The sequence below is a fragment of the Manacus candei genome, unplaced genomic scaffold (genome assembly GCF_025592945.1).
Source record: "Manacus candei isolate 608988 ecotype Guabito, Panama unplaced genomic scaffold, ASM2559294v1 h1tg000161l, whole genome shotgun sequence".
Lineage (NCBI taxonomy): Eukaryota > Metazoa > Chordata > Aves > Passeriformes > Pipridae > Manacus > Manacus candei.
In genome coordinates this window covers 74,638-96,747 of record NW_026138209.1, presented here as the reverse complement: position 1 = coordinate 96,747, position 22,110 = coordinate 74,638, and the positions used below count along the sequence as shown (strand labels likewise).

Genomic DNA, 22,110 nt, shown 5'->3' with positions numbered 1-22,110 from the left:
CCAGAAACCAAAGCTTCCAGACTTTTTTTCCTGGTGGAAAGAGCTGCTCTTCCCTTTTTTCAGGCCTGCGCTGAAAGGGCTTGTCCCACCTTTTAAAAAACTGAATACAACTGAAGATTCCTGCCAGACAAAAGGTGCCACCACAGAAAGTCCTTCCTGCCCAAGAAGTGTCCAGGCTGCCCAACAACTGCACCTGAAGCCAAAGGATCCAGACTTTTTTTCCTTGTGGAAAGAGCTGCTGTTCCCTTTTTTCAGCCCAGCGCTTCAATGGCTGGTCCCAACTCCTGAAAAATTGAATCCAACTGAAGATTCCTGCCAGACAAAAGGTGCCACCACAGAAAGGTATTTGATGCCCCAGAACTCACCAGGCTGCCCCATAAACTGCACCTCAAAGCCAAAGGATCCAGACTTTTTTTCCTGGTGGAAAGAGCTGCTCTTCCCTTTTTTCAGGCCTGCGCTGAAAGGGCTTGTCCCACGTTTTAAAAAACTGAATCCAACTGAAGATTCCTGCCAGACAAAAGGTGCCACCACAGAAAACTCTTGCTGCCCAAGAAGTACCCAGGCTGCCCAACAACTGCACCAGAAGCCAAATCTTCCAGACTTTTTTCCCTGTGGAAAGAGCTGCTGTTCCCTTTTTTCAGCCCTGCTCTGCAATGGCCGGTCCCACCTTTTGAAAAATTGAATCCAACTGAAGATTCCTGCCAGACAAAAGGTACCACCACAGAAAGTCCTTCCTGCCCAAGAAGTGTCCTGGCTGCCCAACAACTGCACCTGAAGCCAAAGGATCCAGACTTTTTTTCCTGGAGGAAAGAGCTGCTGTTCCCTTTTTTCAGGTCTGCGCTGCAATGGCCGGTCCCACCTCCTGGAAAACATAATGTAAATGAACATTCGTGCCAGACAAAAGGTGCCACCACAGAAAGCTCTTTGATGCCCAATAAGTCTTCAGGCTACCCAAACAACTGCACCTCAAAGCCAAAGGTTCTAGACTTTTTTTCCTGGTAGAAAGAGCTGCTGTTCCCTTTTTTCAGGTCTGCGCTGCAATGGCCGGTCCCACCTCCTGGAAAACATAATGTAAATGAACATTCGTGCCAGACAAAAGGTGCCACCACAGAAAGCTCTTTGATGCCCAATAAGTCTTCAGGCTACCCAAACAACTGCACCTCAAAGCCAAAGGTTCTAGACTTTTTTTCCTGGTAGAAAGAGCTGCTGTTCCCTTTTTTCAGGTCTGCGCTGCAATGGCCGGTCCCACCTCCTGGAAAACATAATGTAAATGAACATTCGTGCCAGACAAAAGGTGCCACCACAGAAAGCTCTTTACTGCCCAAGAAGTGCTCAGGCTGCCCCACAAACTGCACCTCCAAGCCAAAGGATCCAGACTTTTTTTCCTGGTGGGAAAGAGCTTCTCTTCCCTTTTCTCAGGCCTGCGCTGAAAGGGCTTGTCCCACCTTTTAAAAAACTGAATCCAACTGAAGATTCCTGCCAGACAAAAGGTGCCACCACAGAAAACTCTTCCTGCCCAAGGAGTGCCCAGACTGCCCAACAACTGCACCAGAAGCCAAAGCTTCCAGACTTTTTTCCCTGTGGAAAGAGCTGCTGTTCCCTTTTTTCAGCCTTGCTCTGCAATGGCTGGTCCCACATTTTGAAAAATTGAATCCAACTGAAGATTCCTGCCAGACAAAAGGTGCCACCACAGAAAGGTCTTCCTGCCCAAGAAGTGCCCAGGCTGCCCCAACATCTGCACCAGAAACCAAAGCTTCCAGACTTTTTTTCCTGGAGGAAAGAGCTGCTGTTCCCTTTTTTCAGGCCATTCGCTGCAATGGCTGGTTCCACCTTTTAAAAATATCTATCCAAATGAAGATTCCTGCCAGACAAAAGGTGCCACCACAGAAAGCTATTTGATACCCCAGAACTTCCCAGCCTGCCCAACAACTGCACCTCAAAGCCAAAGCTTCCAGACTTTTTTTCCTGGAGGAAAGAGCTGCTGTTCCCTTTTTTCAGGTCTGCACTGCAATGGCCGGTCCCACCTCCTGGAAAACATAATGTAAATGAACATTCGTGCCAGACAAAAGGTGCCACCACAGAAAGCTCTTTGATGCCCAAGAAGTCTTCAGGCTACCCAAACAACTGCACCTCAAAGCCAAAGGTTCTAGACTTTTTTTCCTGGTGGAAAGAGCTGCTGTTCCCTTTTTTCTGCCCTGCGCTGCAATGGCTGGTCCCACCTTTTAAAAATATCTATCCAAATGAAGATTCCTGCCAGACAAAAGGTGCCACCACAGAAAGGTCTTCCTGCCCAAGAAGTGCCCAGGCTGCCCAACATCTGTACCAGAAACCAAAGCTTCCAGACTTTTTTTCCTGGTGGTAAAGAGCTGCTCTTCCCTTTTTTCAGGCCTGCGCTGAAAGGGCTTGTCCCACCTTTTAAAAAACTGAATCCAACTGAAGATTCCTGCCAGACAAAAGGTGCCACCACAGAAAACTCTTGCTGCCCAAGAAGTGCCCAGACTGCCCAACAACTGCACCAGAAGCCAAAGCTTCCAGACTTTTTTCCCTGTGGAAAGAGCTGCTGTTCCCTTTTTTCTGCCCTGCGCTGCAATGGCCGGTCCCACCTTTTAAAAATATCTATCCAAATGAAGATTCCTGCCTGACAAAAGGTGCCACCACAGGAAACTCTTTACTGCCCAAGAAGTGCTCAGGCTGCCCCACAAACTGCACCTCAAAACCAAAGCTTCCAGACTTTTTTTCCTGGTGGAAAGAGCTGCTGTTCCCTTTTTTCAGGCCTGCGCTGAAAGGGCTTGTCCCACGTTTTAAAAAACTGAATCCAACTGAAGATTCCTGCCAGACAAAGGTGCCACCACAGAAAGCTATTTGATGCCCAAGAACTCCCCAACCTGCCCAACAACTGCACCTCGAAGCCAAAGCTTCCAGACTTTTTTTCCTGGAGGAAAGAGCTGCTGTTCCCTTTTTTCAGCCCAGCGCTGCAATGACCGGTCCCACCTCCTGGAAAATTTACTCCAGCTGAAGATTCCTGCAAGACACAAGGTACCACCACAGAAAACTCTTGCTGCCCAAGAAGTGCCCAGGCTGCCCAACAACTGCACCTGAAGCCAAAGCTTCCAGACTTTTTTTCCTGGTAGAAAGAGCTGCTGTTCCCTTTTTTCAGCTCAGCGCTGCAATGGCTGGTCCCAACTCCTGAAAAATTGAATCCAAATGAAGATTCCTGCCAGACAAAAGGTGCCACCACAGAAAGGTCTTCCTGCCCAAGAGGTGCCCAGGCTGCCCCAACATCTGCACCAGAAACCAAAGCTTCCAGACTTTTTTTCCTGGTGCAAAGAGCTGCTCTTCCCTTTTTTCAGGCCTGCGCTGAAAGGGCTTGTCCCACTTTTTAAAAAACTGAATCCAACTGAAGATTCCTGCCAGACAAAAGGTGCCACCACAGAAAGTCCTTCCTGCCCAAGAAGTGCCCAGGCTGCCCAACAACTGCACCTGAAGCCAAAGGATCCAGACTTTTTTTCCTGGAGGAAAGAGCTGCTGTTCCCTTTTTTCAGCCCAGCGCTGCAATGGCCGGTCCCACCTCCTGGAAAACATAATGTAAATGAACATTCGTTCCAGACAAAAGGTGCCACCACAGAAAGCTCTTTGATGCCCAAGAAGTCTTCAGGCTACCCAAACAACTGCACCTCAAAGCCAAAGGTTCTAGACTCTTTTTCCTGGTGGAAAGAGCTGCTGTTCCCTTTTTTCAAACCTGCGCTGCATTGGCATGTCCCACCTTTTAAAAATATCTATCCAAATGAAGATTCCTGCCAGACAAAAGGTGCCACCACAGAAAGCTATTTGATGCCCAAGAAGTCTTCAGGGTACCCAAACAACTGCACCTCAAAGCCAAAGGTTCTAGACTTTTTTTCCTGATGGAAAGAGCTGCTCTTCCCTTTTTTCAGGCCTGCGCTGAAAGGGCTTGTCCCACCTTTTAAAAAACTGAATCCAACTGAAGATTCCTGCCAGACAAAAGGTGCCACCAGAGAAAACTCTTCCTGCCCAAGAAGTACCCAGGCTGCCCAACAACTGCACCAAAAGCCAAATCTTCCAGATTTTTTTCCCTGTGGAAATAGCTGCTGTTCCCTTTTTTCAGCCCTGCTCTGCAATGGCCGGTCCCACCTTTTGAAAAATTGAATCCAACTGAAGATTCCTGCCAGACAAAAGGTGCCACCACAGAAAGCTATTTGATGCCCAAGAACTCCCCAGCCTGCCCAACAACTGCACCTCGAAGCCAAAGCTTCCAGACTTTTTTTCCTGGTAGAAAGAGCTGCTGTTCCCTTTTTTCAGCCCAGCGCTGCAATGACCGGTCCCACCTCCTGGAAAATTTACTCCAGCTGAAGATTCCTGCAAGACACAAGGTGCCACCACTGAAAACTCTTGCTGCCCAAGATGTGCCCAGACTGCCCAACAACTGCACCTGAAGCCAAAGCTTCCAGACTTTTTTTCCTGGAGGAAAGAGCTGCTGTTCCCTTTTTTCAGGTCTGCGCTGCAATGGCCAGTCCCACCTCCTGGAAAACATAATGTAAATGAACATTCGTGCCTGACAAAAGGTGCCACCACAGAAAGCTCCTTGATGCCCAAGAAGTCTTCAGGCTACCCAAACAACTGCACCTCAAAGCCAAAGGTTCTAGACTTTTTCTCCTGGTGGAAAGAGCTGCTGTTCCCTTTTTTCTGCCCTGCTGCAATGGCCGGTCCTTCCTCCTGGAAAATTGAATCCAAATGAAGATTCCTGCCAGACAAAAGGTGCCACCACAGAAAGGTCTTCCTGCCCAAGAAGTGCCCAGGCTGCCCCAACAACTGCACCTGAAGCCAAAGCTTCCAGACTTTTTTTCCTGGTAGAAAGAGCTGCTGTTCCCTTTTTTCAGCTCAGCGCTGCAATGGCTGGTCCCAACTCCTGAAAAATTGAATCCAACTGAAGATTCCTGCCAGACAAAAGGTGCCACCACAGAAAGTCCTTCCTGCCCAAGAAGTGCCCAGGCTGCCCAACAACTGTACCTGAAGCCAAAGGATCCAGACTTTTTTTCCTGGAGGAAAGAGCTGCTGTTCCCTTTTTTCAGCCCAGCGCTGCAATGGCCGGTCCCACCTCCTGGAAAACATAATGTAAATGAACATTCGTGCCAGACAAAAGGTGCCACCACAGAAAGCTCTTTGATGCCCAAGAAGTCTTCAGGCTACCCAAACAACTGCACCTCAAAGCCAAAGGTTCTAGACTTTTTTTCCTGGTGGAAAGAGCTGCTGTTCCCTTTTTTCAAACCTGCGCTGCATTGGCATGTCCCACCTTTTAAAAATATCTATCCAAATGAAGATTCCTGCCAGACAAAAGGTGCCACCACAGAAAGCTATTTGATGCCCAAGAACTCCCCAGGCTGCCCCATAAACTGCACCTGAAAGCCAAAGGTTCTAGACTTTTTTTCCTGGTGGAAAGAGCTGCTCTTCCCTTTTTTCAGCCCTGCTCTGCAATGGCCGGTCCCACCTTTTGAAAAATTGAATCCAACTGAAGATTCCTGCCAGACAAAAGGTGCCACCACAGAAAGCTATTTGATGCCCAAGAACTCCCCAGCCTGCCCAACAACTGCACCTCAAAGCCAAAGCTTCCAGACTTTTTTTCCTGGTAGAAAGAGCTGCTCTTCCCTTTTTTCAGGCCTGCGCTAAATGGGCTTGTCCCACCTTTTAAAAAACTGAATCCAACTGAAGATTCCTTCCAGACACAAGGTGCCACCACAGAAAACTCTTCCTGCCCAAGAGGTGCCCAGGCTGCCCCACACACTGCACCTGAAGTCAAAGGATCCAGACTTTTTTTCCTGGTGGAAAGAACTGCTGTTCCCTTTTTTCTGCTCTGCGCTGCAATGACCAGTCCTACCTCCTAAAAAATTTAATTCAAACGAAGAATCCTGCCAGACAAAAGGTGCCACCACAGAAAGGTCTTCCTGCCCAAGAGGTGCCCTGGTTGCCCCAACAAACTGCACCTGAAGCCAAAGCTTTCAGATTTTTTTTCCCAGTAGAAAAGAGCTGCTGTTTTTTTTTTTTCAGGCCTGCGCTTCAATGGCTTCTCCCATTTCCTGAAAACTTAACTCCGAATGAAGATTCTTGCCAGACGAAAGGTGCCGCCACAGAAAACTCTTCCTGCCCAAGAAGTGCCCAGGCTGCCCAAAAACTGCACCTGAAGCCAAAGGATCCAGACTTTTTTTCCTGGTGGAAAGAGCTGCTGTTCCCTTTTTTCAGGCCTGCGCTGCAATGGCCGGTCCCGCCGCCTGGAAAATTGAATCCAAATGAAGATTCCTCCTAGATAAAAGGTGCCACCACAGGAATCTCATGCTGCCCAAGAAGTGCCCAGGCTGCCCCACCAACTACACCTGAAAACCAAAGCTTCCAGACTTTTTTTTCCTGGTGGAAAGAGGTGCTGTTCCCTTTCTTCAGCTCAGCGCTGTAATGGCTGGTCCCACCTCCTGAAAAATTGAATCCAAATGAAGATTACTGCCAGACAAAAGCTGCCACCAGAGAAAGGTTTTCCTGCCCAAGAAGTGCCCAGGCTGCACAACAACTGCACCTGAAGCCAAAGCTTCCAGACTTTTTTCCTGGAGGAAAGAGCTGCTGTTCCCTTTTTTCAGGTCTGCGCTGCAATGACCGGTCCCACCTCCTGGAAAACATAATGTAAATGAACATTCGTTCCAGACAAAAGGTGCCACCACAGAAAACTCTTCCTGCCCAAGAAGTGCCCAGGCTGCCTAACAACTGCACCTGAAGCCAAAGCTTCCAGGCTTCTTTTCCTGGTGGAAAGAGTTGCTGTTCCCCTTTTTCTGCCCTGCACTGAAATGACTTGTCCCACTTTTTAAAAAATTGAATCCAACTGAAGATTCCTGCCAGACAAAAGGTGCCACCACAGAAAGGTCTTGATGCCCAAGAAGTGCCAAGGTGCCTAAAAATTTCACCAGAAACCAAAGCTTCCTGCCTTTTTTCCTGGTGGAAAGAGCTGTTGTTCCCTTTTTTCAGGCCTGCGCTGCAATGTCTTGTCCCACCTCCTGAAAAATTTACTCCAAATGAAGATTCCTGCCAGACAAAAGGTGCCACCGCAGAAAACCCTTCCTTCCCAGGAAGTACCCAGGCTGCCCCACAAGCTGCACCTGAAGTCAAAGCTTCCAGACTTTTTTTCCTGGTGGAAAGAGCTGCTGTTCCTTTTTTTCAGGCCTGCGCTGCAATGACCGGTCCCACCTCCTGGAAAATTCAATGTAAATGAAGATTCCTGCCAGACAAAAGGTGCCACCACAGAAAACTCTTGCTGCCCAAGAAGTGCCCAGGCTGCCCCACCAACTACACCTGAAGCCAAAGCTTCCATGCTTTTTTCCTGATAGAAAGAGCTGCTGTTCCCTTTTTTCAGGCCTGCTCTGCAATACCTGGTCCCACCTCTTGGAAAATTAGATAGAAATGAACATTCCTGCCAGACAAATGTGCCACCGCAGAAAACTCTTTGATGCCCAAAAAGTGCCCAGGCTGCCCGAACAACTGCACCTCAAAGCAGAAGATTTCAGACTTTTTATCCCGGTGGAAAGAGCTGCTGTTCCCTTTTTTCAGCTCTGCGCTGCAATGGCCGGTCCCACCTCCTGAAAAATTGAATCCAAATGAAGATTACTGCCAGACAAAAGGTACCACCACAGAAAGCTCTTTGCTGCCCAAGAAGTTCCCAGGCTGCCCCACAAACTGTATCTCAAAGCCAAAGCTTCCAGACTTTTTTTCCTGATGGAAAGAGCTGCTGTTCCCTTTTTTTAACCCTGCGCTGCAATGGCCGTTCCCACCTCCTGGAAAATTCAATGTAAATGAAGATTCCTGCCAGAGAAATGGTGCCACCACAGAAAGGTCTTCCTGCCCAAGAAGTGACCAGACTGCCCCACAAACTGCACCTGAAGCCAAAGCTTCCAGACTTTTTTTCTTGGTGGAAAGAGCTGCTGTTCCCTTTTTTCAGCCCTGCTCTGCAATGGCCGGTCCCACCTCCTGAAAAGCTGAATCCAGCTAAAGATTCCTACCACAGAAATGGTGCCACCACAGAAAGGTCTTTTCCTGCCCAAGAAGTGCCCAGGCTGCCCCAACAACTGCACCTGAAGGCAAAGGATCCAAACTTTTTTTCCTGGTGGAAAGAGCTGCTGTTCCCTTTTTTTAGCTCTGGTCTGCAATGGTCGGTCCCACTTCCTGAAAAATTGAATCCAACTGTCGATTCCTGCCAGACAAAAGGTGCCACCCCAGAAAGTTTGAGTTCCAACTATCTGATACAGTTCTGAGCCTCCGGTCTGTTCAGGTAGTCTCTCCAGAGTCCAGGAAAGAAAGTTTACTTTCTTTAAAGTTTGTCCTTGGGGTATCTGAAAGAAAGTATACAAGCTAGATCTTACAACATCTCCATCAGGGTTCATCTGTTGGCTGTACTCTTTTAATCCTCATATGCAAATCTCCGGGGCTTGATGTTACTTTCCACTCAGAGTCCTTTACTGGTCCTTTCCCCCTTGACGCCTGGGTCCACCCTCGCTCAGCTGTTGGCACGGCAGTATCTGTGGTGAGAAGAACAACAAAAGGCCCCTCCCATCGTGGAGTTAAAGAGGTCTCTTTCCATGTTTTAATTAACACCTTGTCACCTGGCCGGAATTTGTGAATGGATATATCTAGAGGTGGTCTTTGAGTTACAAGTCCCTTTTTCCTTAATCTGTAAACACGATCCCTGTTTTTCCATTCAACAACTGCAGAGATCTTAATAGAGCATATAACTCACACACTTGGGCTGACCATGTATTACTCAAGGATCCAGATTCCCTAACTTGAAAGGTAATTTCATCCACTATGGCATAACCAGATCTTCTCTTCCCATCTACAACTCTAGATGAACCATCGATATAAAGGTTTTCACCTGTATCTAACTCTTCTTCTTCAAGATATTCTCTAATTTTAGTTTGGAGGCTTATGACCTGTGTGCAATCATGTACTACACTCCCTTGGGGTTCACCATACAGAAACTGAGCTGGGTTTTGCAAGTGTGTTAGTTCTAATTTGGAAGTATTAAGCAGAATACTTTCATACTTTAATAACCAGCTATCAGTTAACCATTTTTCTGCCCTCTGTTTCAATACTCCTCGGATATCATGTGGAGTATACACCTTCAGTTCTCCTCCAAAGGTTACTTTAGTTGCCTCTTCCACTAATAGTGCAGTAGCTACTATCGCTTGTAAACAGGTGGGCCAACCTCTACTAACTGGATCTAGAATTTTAGAATAGTACCCCACAGGTTTTTTGTGCTCAGCCCATTTCTGCGTTAAGACCCCGTAAGCTGTTCCATTTTCAACATTTACAAACAAATAGAAAGGTTTTCTAATGTCTGGAAGACTAAGCACAGGGGCATTTATCAGATCTTCTTTTAATCTTTCTAGCCTGCTCTCATCCTCGTTGCTCCACTTCACCAATCCTTCTTTAACTAGCTTCTCATACAAGAATTTTACTTTATTATTGTAGTTCTCTATCCACTGTCTGCAGTATCCTAAGAGACCTAGAATTTGCCTAATTTGTCTTTTATTCTTGGGTATAGACAAGGGCAGTATTCCTTTCACTTTATCAGGATCCAGTCTTTTACATCCCTTACTTAACCAATGCCCTAGATATTTTACTTTCTCTTCTGTAAATTGTAGTTTGGAGTTGGACACTTTCAGACCCTTTTCACCCAGGAAATTCAGGAGTCTGATATTCTCATCTCTCACAGTTTCAGCATCTTTTCCAGCTATTAGCAGATCATCAACATAATGTACCAAAACTGTTCCTTCACAAGGTTTGAAGGACTCTAATAGCTGTTCCAGGGCTTGCCCAAACAAGTTTGGAGACTCTGTAAACCCCTGGGGCAAGACTGTCCACCTCAGTTGTTGTTTTCTATGAGTGTCTGGGTCTTCCCACTCGAAGGCGAAGTAATTTCTACTCTCTACCTTAAGGGGACAGGTCCAAAAAGTGTCTTTCAGGTCTATCACACTGTACCATTGATGTTCTGGGGAAATTTGGCTTAGTAAGGTGTAAGGGTTAGCGACTACTGGGAACCTTGTCACTGTTTGTTTATTTACCTCCCTCAGATCTTGTACCAGTCGGTAGATCCCATCAGGCTTTTTCACAGGTAGGATGGGCGTGTTATGGGGAGACATGCAAGGTTCTAGCAATCCCTGTGCCAACAGTCTCTCTATAGTAGGCTTAAGGCCGATTCTTCCTTCATGAGGGTTTGGGTATTGTTTTACTCTAATAGGTTTGTCTGGATCCTTCACAGATATTTCAAAGGGCTCAATATTCAATTTTCCTACGGTCTCAGGGGTATACCACACTTCTGGACTGATCCTTTTTTCATCCTCAGCCATAAGGGCATAGATTTTCACCTTCAACTTTTGCTCTGATACAAAATCTTTGGTGACTGAAGCCCTACCATGATGCACATGGCAGTCTTTTAGATCCAAACAAATCAGTGCACACCCTCAAAATGCAGTAATAGCACTCACAAATGGAAACACAAATGCCCTCTCCAGATCTGTTTCAAAGCATTTTAGCAAGTAAATAGAGCAACAGAAGCAAATTCCAAAGTATACAGGTTCAATAGACATGTTTGTGTCTGTTAACAGCAGAGAGATTCCAGTGTTATGTATTTACCTTATGTGAAGACTGGACCTGCTGCCTACAAACATGGTATAAATACAGTTAAGTTTAGGAATCAGAAGCACCACAGCAAAACTACAGCTCAGACCACTGTATAAAAGCAGGTATAAAAAGCTTAATTACCAGTAGCATTATGCTGCCTATATTGTTAAATGGGAACTCTGTCATCAAGAGGTAGATTGGCTTGTGAGCACTGGATTAAAGAGCTCTGAAATGAAGAGTAAAATATAAGTACTCTGTAGAAACATCAAGGAAAAAAAATCTGTTTTTAACACATTTTAAAATGAGAGGTACTAATGCACGGTACTGTATTAGAACATCTTTAAGTAACAATTTGATAAACATAGATTTGGGATCAAATCAGAACTTCAATATGATGTCTTTATGTATAGTTCTCTGTATGACTATATGAACTCAAAATACAGGTCCTACAACCTGATTTACATGTGCACATGAGCAAAACATGAAAATGCAAATATATTGTTTGTCCTGAGTATCTCTCCAGGTGTCTATTTATAGATTTGGTTCTTTTTCAATATTTTTTATTCCAAAATGCTTTCAAATCTTTGCATGTGTATGTGTTCTCTCATATAAAAATCACTCATAAGGAATCCCTATACATGTGTCATTTGATGGGGTCACTTTTCTGTGTTAAGGTCCCTGGAATACACCCTCCTTAAAATATGACAGCTGATCCATCTGGAAACTCACCAAAGGACAGGTGAGCTTCATTTCTACTTTCCTTCATGATCTCCTAAGATTTGATATTCAGGGGCTGAAACCTGATGGTCCTTCCTTCTGTCCTGATCTGTCTCCTCCAAGCCCTCCTTTTCCTGTTCATGTGGCTTCCACTACCTTGTTAGCTTGTCATCCCCCCCCAGCTTTACAGCCCCAAATAACACGTTTTTCCTCTCCCCCTGTGAGCCATCACTACTTTTCTCTCAACCCTCTTCCATCCAAGCCAGCAGCTCTTCCCTGCCAGTGCTGCTGCTTGGAGAACCAGAAATCCTGGACTGTCCTTTGCATGTTGATAAACAAAGCAGTGGCTTCTTCCCCTGGGGACTGAAAGTGTCACCTCCCCCAGACTGGGGCCTGGAATTCCAACCACATTCCTGACCTTGGGTTTCACAGTTACCCATCAGTTTGGGGGAAGGGAAAAGAAAAAAGGTGAAGAGATTACAGCAGCAAGTGAACTGGGGCTAAGTGTACCTTCATTTTCTCAAGCTGCTCTGGAGAAATAAATAAAAACAGTACTATGGGGGGGGGGGGGGGAAAAGCTCAAGCCAGGTATCAGTTTACTGAATTTGATCCAGGAATACAGAAGAAGAACATGCCTGCAAACACACATCTGCACTAACTTATCAAACTGTACAGTGCAAAATCTTCCCACAAATAGTCTGTAAAAAACAGTGGGAATGGAATCAGAGAGGGGAAGTTAAAAATCCTCAGCAGTGCCTGTCCCAGTCAAGGGGCATTACTGAGCAGCACCTACATTTCCATGGCTCTCTGGGCAGGGAATTTTTCCTGTGTGCCAAACAGCACATCTTGAAGCTTCTTCCCATTGAAATACTAGAGACATTTCAGGGCATCTGAACAGCCACATTCTTAAAGTACAACTACCTCAAGGCAAGGGAAGAAGTGAGATTCAGTGGCACTTGGCAGAAGCTGCCCAGTGCATTGTGTCAAATGGGTATTTACCAAAAGGAGCAACAAGCTCAAGCCATCAGGGAAAGAGCCAGATGATGAAAGGGTGTTAGCTGCTGAGAATTTCTTTGGGAAGTAGACTGTTACCTTGAGATAGAAATTTGCAATATACCATGGAACCTTATTCAAAGTCCAGCTGCAAAATACCTTCTTGTTAAGAGTGTGGAAATAAATCCTAAAGTGTCATGAAATATGTGATTTTCTCTTTATTCCTAATCACTAATTAAAGAAACGTAACTCAGAAGTGATCTCACTCTGTGCTCCAGTGACATTAACATTAGAACAATGTTGTCAATGTCTACTCATCTCTTGTGCTCCTTACTGGAAGGCACTTGGTGCACCCCTGGATATCCTTCTGATGAGGTAAAAAAATTACCCTTCTAAACTTCCCGATTTTCCTCACCTGTTTGGACACAGTTGGACAAACTGGACCAAGTTAGTACTTGAAAACCACCTGCTGGATTTAGCATTAATTACTCCTTGTTTTGATCTGAGGGAAAAAGGCTCACACAACACAGTCTCTGTGGACCCAACAGAGAAAACATCCCCAGGGTCTTGTTAGAGCACAAACCTGCAAACAGGGATGACAGGTCAGAGAATCACAGAATCATCAAGGTTGGAAGAGACCTTCCAGATCTTCTAGTCCAACTGTCAACCCAGCACCACCAGAATCACCCCTAAACCCCATCCCAAAGTGCTACATCCAGATGCCACCTGAATGTTTCCAGAGACTCCACCACCTCCCTGGGCTGCTTGTTCCAATGCCTGAACACTCTCTCAGTGGAAAAAGGGTTTTTGAATATCTAATATGAACCTTGCCTGATGCAATTTAAGGCCATTTCCTCTCTTCCTGTCACTAAAGGCTTTCCAGAAGACACCGACCCCCACCCCACTAAAACCTCCTTTCAGGTCATTGCAGAGAGCAATGAGGTCCCCCCTGAGCCTCCCCTTCTCCAGACTCCACAAGCCCAGTTCCCTCAGCCATCCCTCAGCAGACATGTTTTCCAGAGCCTTCCCCAGCTCCGGTCCCTTCTCTGGACACGCTCCAGCCCCTCAAGGGCCTTTTGGCACTGAGGGGCCAGAACTGGACACAGCACTCCAGGTGGGGCCTCCCTGTTGGAGGCGATAAGGAGGAAAGAGAAAAATATGAGGCATGGAGACGCATTTACAACCCTTAAATGGACTTTTAATACCGGACTTGACCCTTAATACCAATAATGACACTCACTGGATATGTCTGTTGTACCCCAGTTGTTCCCCAGTTTGATGTTATGATGTTATACAGTTCTATGTACCCCTGTTGTTGTTTTAAAATTTATCCACCATATTGTCCCCTTCTTCTTCCCTCAGTTTTCCCGCCTTTTCCCCTGTTTTCCCGCTCCTCTGCCTGCCATTGGCTAGGTTTTGGTGCAGTGCAGAGGTAGCTCCCATTGGTCCTTTCCATGATTACGCACAAACTCCTCCCCTCCTTACCCGATCATCCAATCACCCTCTTTCCTGAAGCTGTCAATCCCATGCTCCTCCCATGCTCCTCCCAGTTCTGGAACCTTCCCCAGACCAACCCTATTTAAGTCCCTGAGCTGCTTAATAAATTGGCATTGCTTCACCGGACCTTCGACCGTGTCTGAACCCTCATTCGCAGTGCTGTGACCCTATTCCTTACCCCAGCGGGTTGCGGCAAGTGGCGCCCAACGTGGGGCACAGTCGAAGGTCCCTTGTATCAAGGGAACTCCTGTGACTCCACTTGGGATCAGGCAGCGTCAAGAGGGACGCCTGCTCCGCCGACCCTCCCTCGTGCAGCCGACGGCTACAGGCTTCGACAGTCGTGTGGGCCGCGCACCGGACAGGTGAGCCACGAGGGACATCCCTGACACCTTCCCCTTACTCCACACCCCGTAACTTATTTCACCGAGAGGAATAACATCGGAGAGTGTTCCCAAGTACCACCATGGGCTTAACGCTCTCCACCTCTCAGAAATTCGTTTATAGACGCCTCAAGGACTTTGTCATCGAGCACGGCCACCCGCTCGATAAAAAATCGGCCAAAGCATTAGCGAGGTGGCTGGACCGCCAGGGCTGTGCCATAAACGATAACATTACAATGGACAAATGGCAAGCCCTAGGATACCAACTGTGGCGGGACTCTGAACGAGGCAACGAATTGGCCAAGCAAGCGTTAATCGCTTGGAGGCTCGTTCTGATGGTGCTACAGCACCAAATGATGAACGCGAACACCAGCCTCACTAAAGACACACTTAAGGACACTAAAATCGATATGGACAATGAGGGCACACAAAATGGCGGGGAGACGGACACTGACACCACTCAACAAGATGGCGGGAGGGAGCGCGGAAGAAGGACGCGTCGATCACGAAATGGCGTCGAGGAGGGACCCCAGCGTCGCCCAGAGAGAAGGGGGGAGGGTGAAGAGCGCGAAAAGTCAGCGCGGGAAAAGAAAAGGCGGGCCCCTGTAGCTCCACCCCGTGGGCCGCCCCTCTCTCCTCCCACTCGTGGCGCGAGAAGTCCCTCCCCCGACGCGCCTTCGGACACGCCCACTTCCGTCACCCCAGTCTCCTCCCCGGATGTGTCTCCCTTACGGCACCGGCAGGAAGTAGTGGGCGGGGCAAGGGCAAAGGCCAAGCCTTCCTTCCGGGAATATGGCCGTGCCCGTAGGGCCCATAACACCAGGGCCTACCCCGCTCACCGAGATTCAGACAATGACTATGGGTGGGCACCGCGTTCCCCGGAAAGGCAACCATCCGTGCCTGATATCTGGGAGGCCTTCCGGGAGGAAGCTGCGCGGGCCCAGGATGTGGAATTTTTAAGGGCATTCCCGGTTTACTACGAGGAGGGGAAACCCCCCGAGTGGAGACCGGTGTCCTATCCCATGCTTAAGGATATTAAAAAGGCAATCGTAGAGTACGGGTTGGGGGCCCCATTTACAATCGGCCTCTTGGAATCCTTCTTTCTTGCCTACACCTTAATCCCCTATGACATTCGGGCCGTCATAGGAGGGCTTTTTACTACCGTTCAGGCCTCAGTCTTTGAGACTGAATGGAAAAAACGTATCGTTGCATTTGTCAACGAAAAAATGGAAAGAAGGGGGATTCCAACAAGGCAGGCCGTTGATATGCTTTATGGGGAGGGGAACTACTCCAGCAGAGGGGATCAGACCAGATTAGACCCCAAATTATTAAACACAACTAAAGAATTGGCTTTAGAAGCAGTGAAAAGAGTGGCGGACGCGTACGTGCAAGCGCCCTCTTTTACACTGATCAATCAGGGAGTTAAAGAGCCTTTCGTAGATTTTATTACGAGGCTTAAAGAAGCGATCGCTCGGCAAGTCCATCAAAAAGAATCTCAAGAAATTTTATTTAACAAATTAGTGATTGAAAAAGCAAATGAGGACTGCCAGAGAGTTTTGAAAATGCTCAAAGATCCAACTCTGCTGGAGATGATAGAGGCTTGCAAGAATGTAGGTTCCAATGCCCAGAAAGCAAGAATCATGGCCGCTGCATTTTCAGGGCCCCAACACTGTTTCGAGTGTGGGGAAAAAGGTCATTATCGTAAGCACTGCCCCAAATTTAGGTCGGAGCCTAACCTAAACCTGCCGAATACATTGTGCAGAAGGTGTGGGAAGGGTCGCCATTGGACCTCCAACTGTAGGTCCAAAACCAACATCAATGGCGAACCCCTTTCCCCAAAACAATCCCCACGGCTCCAAAAGCGAGTTACATTTTCATCAATGCCAGACCTTAGACAGTGTGCATGTGAGCACTCGGGAAACGGGGAGCTGAGCGCCAGGGGGGGCGCGATGACACAAGTTGCCCCCCACTCCATCTTGCGCCAGCCACGCCCAGCTACCCCGTAGTCCGACGGCCACCAGCGGACCCTGTTCCCCTTCGGGAACAGTGTAAACCCCTACCTTGGATTGTCCTACAAGCTATTCATCCATCTACACATTTAAGCTCATATGAACAGCTCGCAAGGGTCGTTCCATCCAACCCTGTAGACCCTGACTTGACATATTTAATTACATCTCACCTTTCAGCAGTCGGTAAAGGGATTGTAGTTGTACCCACACTCCTGACGGGCTTGACACCTAATAATATTGCCATCTGTCTAACTGTGCATCTTCCCCCCGTACAGCTGGAGGACCGCTTCCCCGTAGCGAAGATGGTCTCCACCGAAGACCTGCTGTGCGTTCTCTCGGCCGATGAGGAAGAGAGTCAGGCAGCGGAAAGGGAGGTCCTGTGGACCACCACCGTAAAAACATCACGCCCACTCCTAACCTGTTTTATTTACTTTTCGCAGCCGAGGAAACCGCAGCGGGTCAAGGTGGAGGGCCTACTCGACACGGGGGCGGATGTAACCATAATTGCCTCCAGAGACTGGCCGCACGCGTGGCCAGCTCAGTCAGCCTACATTCAAGTGAGCGGCGTGGGGGGAACACAGTACCCCGTCAGGAGTCGGGAGGTTTTAACGATCTACGGGCCGGAGGGTAGACCAGCGTCCCTTCAACCGTATGTATTAAACATTCCAATTACTTTGTGGGGACGGGACGCTATGGAGCAGTGGGAGCTCAAATTGGGCACCCTGACTCCAGAACAAAATTTTTAGGGGGGGTCACTGAAGTAAAGCAGCTCCCCAGACTGAGCTGGAAAACCGACACGCCAGTCTGGGTGGATCAGTGGCCCCTACCAACAAAAAAGCTGCAAATTCTTAATAATTTGGTCAATCAGGAACTCGAAAAAGGACACTTGGAGTCTTCCACCAGTCCCTGGAACACTCCAGTGTTCGTGATCCAAAAATCCTCAGGTTCCTGGAGATTTCTCCAGGACCTGTGCAAAGTTAATGAAGTCCTTGAGCCAATGGGAGCCCTCCAGCAGGGAATGCCTTCACCATCCATGCTCCCTGCTGAATGGCCCCTAGTGGTGATTGATATAAAGGACTGCTTTTTTCACATATTCCTCAATCCGGCTGATTTGGCTCGATTCGCTTTCTCTGTCCCTGCAATCAACTCTTGTGAACCTCACCGCAGGTTCCAGTGGCGTGTGCTTCCCCAGGGGATGAAAAACTCCCCAACGCTCTGCCAAATGTTCGTGGCAGAGGCGTTGAGGCCAATTCGGCTACAATACCCGCAGTCAATCATCTTCCATTATATGGATGATGTATTGATCTGCGCAAAAACTCAATTGGCAGTCGATGAGACACTAAATTCTACGATTTTGGCCCTAAAGAACAAAGGATTGGAGATCTCCCCTGAGAAAGTGCAGAGGGAAGCACCTTGGAGGTATCTCGGACTCCAAATTAATGCAAAAAATATCAGACCCCAGTCAGTAGAAATTGACAAAAATGTCCGAACTTTAAACGACCTCCAAAAGCTACTGGGTGCGATCAATTGGATCCGGCCTGTGTTGGGGATCACAACAGGAGATTTGCACCCCTTATTTGAGCTGCTACGAGGAGACGCTGACCTGTCCTCCCCCCGGCATTTAACATCAGATGCCATCAGATCCCTTACCACTGTTGAAAAGAAAATTTCTGAGAGACAGGCATGTAGGAGGATGGAGGGACTGCCATCCTCCTTAGTGGTGTTAAAAGAACAAAGACAACCGTTGGCCCTTCTGGGTCAGTTTTCTGGCGACTACCGAGACTTTTGCTTGTGGGAGTGGATGTTCCTCCCTCATCAATTCGGAAAAACCATCACCACTATAACTGAAATGATTGGAAAGATAATATTTAAAGGTCGCACTAGGTGTTTAGAACTTAGTGGGGAAGAACCAAATTTCATCTACCTCCCACTGACTTCTGAACACCTAGATCAACTGCTGCAGACCTCCATTGACTTTCAAATAGCCATCGGGGGTTACCCGGGAGAAATTCGGCTGCATCTCCCGGCGTGCCCATTTATACAAAGATTAGTACATATACCAATCAGGCTCAAAATTATGCAATCGGATATTCCAATTCCAAATGCAAAAACAATTTTTACCGATGGCTCGGGGAGAACCGGGAACGCTGTAATAGTGTGGAAGGAAAACAATGATTGGCACCAAGATATCCACAAAGTTCAAGGTTCTCCTCAGATCGTGGAACTCTCAGCAGTTGTACGCGCCTTCCAAATTTTTAGTGGTGAGTCAATTAACATTGTTTCTGATTCGGCGTATGTAGTGGGTGTGGTAAAGAGAATCGAAAATTCCTATTTAAAAGATGTCACTAATCAGAATCTGTTTCAATTGCTAACTAAATTATTGTTTCTAATAGAAAGACGCGAATTCGGCTATTACATCGTCCACACCCGCTCGCACACTACTCTACCCGGTCCTGTGGCGGAGGGGAACCAACTTGCTGACCATCTAGCAGGTATGGTTGTAACCCCCAATTTATATCAACAAGCGAAACTCTCGCATGAGTTTTTCCACCAGAATGCGCGATCGCTACAAAAACAATTCGGACTCAAATTATCTCAAGCAAAAGAAATCTTAAAGGCTTGCGCTGACTGCCAAACACTTACACCTGTTGTCCCAGAGGGGACAAACCCAAGAGGCTTGTCACCCCTAGAGATATGGCAGTCAGACGTGACCCATGTGGCTGAGTTTGGGAGACTAAAGTATGTACACGTGTCTATTGACACATTCTCAAAAATGATTGTAGCCACCGCGCATGCTGGAGAGAGGAGTAGCCATGTCAAAAAACACTTCCTGTCTGCATTCGCAAGGATGGGAGTCCCAAAACAGATTAAGACGGATAATGGACCCTCCTATGTGTCTGCAGACACGAAGAAGTTTTTTGAACAGTGGGGGATACAACATACCACAGGAATCCCCCACAACCCCACAGGGCAAGGTATTGTAGAACGTGCACACCAAAACATAAAGAACATGCTTAAAAAACAGAAAGGGGGGAGTATTGGCCTCTCCCCCCAAGAAAAATTAGAGAAAGTTATGTACGTTCTTAACTTTCTCAACATGATGGAGGATACAGAAACTCGCACAAGTAAAAGTCCTGTGGACCGCCATTTCAGGACCACAACATCGGTCCTATCCGATCAAAAAGCGAAAGTATTGTACCGGGACCCACTAATGGAGAAATGGACGGGCCCTTTCCCCTTAATCACCTGGGGGAAGGGCTACGCTTGTATTGCAGGTCCTGACGGGCCAAAGTGGGTCCCTGCCCGGCGCGTGAAAATCTTCCGGGAGCCAGCAACGACTACCAATTAAAAGAAGACACCTACAACACAACGAGAAACGACGATGCTGCAGATACCACACCTCATATGGATCTTCCTCCTGGCTACAACCGTCCATCGAGTGAATAACATCCCGCTTCAAGGATGGATGAACCAACCCGATCAAAATTTATGGGTAACGCTGGCCAAGGCTACAGGCACTGACACTCTATGCCTAGCCTTGACCAGCGCAGGCAGTCCCTTCAAGACTTGCCTAGTAGGGATCCCCATCTCTCCATCTGAATGGCCCGCGTTTGTATCACAAACGCGGGTCCGGGGACCCCTACCTCTAAACTCCCCCAACATGGCACAAGCCATATCAGCGCTCTCCTTCGTAGACATCCCTTTTCAAGAAATAGATCTTTTAGGTTCGCTTCCCGCTACCGCTTGCATTATTTTTCACCGCTATACCCAACCCATTCTGTTTACCCCTCTTAATGTAACTGCAACCAAGCCCATTTATAAAGGGACACACTCTCCGTGGTGCAATGGCTCAGTGGCCACCACCGTACCCACTGAGCACGTCCCACGGAACATGAGGCTCCCTAAGGGATTTTTCCTACTGTGTGGAGATCGGGCATGGCCTGGGATTAGAGCCTACCCGGAGGGAGGTCCCTGCACAATAGGAAAACTCGCCTTATTCAATCCAGCTAAATTCTATTTTGAAAATCAATTAGTGCACCAAAAAGAAAGAGCCAAAAGGTCCCTTTCATTTTCCATGGGCGCTCCCCTTCGTTTCCCTAATGCTAAGCCCGCGATTCCCAAACCTGCTGCTCCTAAAACACTACCTAAGTTCGATGTAACACCCCAGCCGATTCGGACTCTAGATTTTCTCCCTGCACCACATCTGAATCTTGGTAAGACCCAGTATTGGCCCACTCCTCTGCCCTTCCCAGAGGATTGCGATTCCAATATTCATATCTGGTCCAGGGTAAAAAACTTCTGGGCGTCTTTCCCTATCCCTGGGATAGGGACAGCGCATGCCCTCTCTCTCCTAACGCACCTTGGATGCTGGTTGACCAAGGAGGCGAATGCTACCACCCAGGCGATAGAGGGCTTGCTCGAAGACACCCAGAAGTTAAAAGAGGTGTCTTTGCAAAATCGGGCCGCCATAGATTTCCTTCTCCTGGCACACGGTCACGGGTGCCAGGAATTCGAGGGCATGTGTTGCATGAATTTTTCGGACCACTCCGAGTCTATACATCAAAGTATCAACCAGCTTAAGGGATTGGTCCGGGAAATTCATCAAGACAGAGGAGGCGGCCTCGATAGCCTCTTCGATTGGATCCAGTTGCCAAATTTTCCCCCTTGGACTAAAAAACTTATTATGCTTGGTGCTTTATTTCTTTTCGGTTCGGTCTCTATTTGTGTTTTTTTACCATGTTTGATTGTTTGTCTACGAAGGATGCTGCTAAAGACCATCGAAGCCAACATCGCAGCCGCTGCTGAAAGAAATAAAGAAGGGGGAGATGTTGGAGGCGATAAGGAGGAAAGAGAAAAATATGAGGCATGGAGACGCATTTACAACCCTTAAATGGACTTTTAATACCGGACTTGACCCTTAATACCAATAATGACACTCACTGGATATGTCTGTTGTACCCCAGTTGTTCCCCAGTTTGATGTTATGATGTTATACAGTTCTATGTACCCCTGTTGTTGTTTTAAAATTTATCCACCATATTGTCCCCTTCTTCTTCCCTCAGTTTTCCCGCCTTTTCCCCTGTTTTCCCGCTCCTCTGCCTGCCATTGGCTAGGTTTTGGTGCAGTGCAGAGGTAGCTCCCATTGGTCCTTTCCATGATTACGCACAAACTCCTCCCCTCCTTACCCGATCATCCAATCACCCTCTTTCCTGAAGCTGTCAATCCCATGCTCCTCCCATGCTCCTCCCAGTTCTGGAACCTTCCCCAGACCAACCCTATTTAAGTCCCTGAGCTGCTTAATAAATTGGCATTGCTTCACCGGACCTTCGACCGTGTCTGAACCCTCATTCGCAGTGCTGTGACCCTATTCCTTACCCCAGCGGGTTGCGGCACCTCCCCAGTGCCCAGCACAGAGGGGCAATCAGTTCTCTGCTCCTGCTGGCCACACTCTTCTCCACAAAGGCCACGATGCCCTTGGCCTTCTTGCCCCCCTGGGCACACTCTGCCTCATATCCAGCTGCTGCCAAGCAGCACCCCCAAGTCCCTTCCTGCTGAGCAGCTCTCCAGCCCCTCTGCCCCCAGCCTGGAGCGTTCCAGGGGGTTGTTGGGACCCAAGGGCAGGCCCTGACACTTGGCCTCATTGATCTAGCCTTTCCAGATCCCTCTGCAGAGCCTTCCTGCCCTCCAGCACATCCACACTCACACCCAGATCAGTCAGTCTCCCAAACAGGACAAAGTCTGACCACCAGCAGTCCAGGCTGTCAGTTCTGCTGCCCCCTCCTTCCTCCACCCAGAATGGAAAACTCCATCATTTTGGGGTCTCTCTGCCCGTCAGCTCCGACCAC

The 22,110-nt window shown here is 47.9% G+C and overlaps 1 protein-coding gene, 1 long non-coding RNA gene and 1 pseudogene across 3 annotated transcripts in view; 1 reads left to right on the top strand and 2 right to left on the bottom strand.

The window, feature by feature from the left end:
• The window catches only part of LOC127463453 (zinc finger protein 91-like), a 307,626-nt pseudogene that overhangs the window by 212,271 nt on the left and 73,245 nt on the right, over positions 1-22,110 (bottom strand).
• LOC127463460 (gastrula zinc finger protein XlCGF7.1-like) overlaps positions 1-22,110 on the top strand; it is a 99,828-nt gene that overhangs the window by 52,866 nt on the left and 24,852 nt on the right. The gene's annotated exons all lie outside the window — the stretch shown is intronic.
• On the bottom strand, positions 1,318-8,043 carry LOC127463456 (uncharacterized). Of its 2 annotated transcripts, none has more exons than XR_007900844.1 (3): positions 7,917-8,043; positions 7,152-7,338; positions 1,318-1,355 (listed from the first exon to the last, which is right to left on the bottom strand). It is a non-coding gene; the product is annotated as an uncharacterized LOC127463456 (long non-coding RNA). The 2 variants fall into 2 exon arrangements; XR_007900843.1 differs by lacking the exon at positions 1,318-1,355 and adding an exon at positions 2,672-2,709.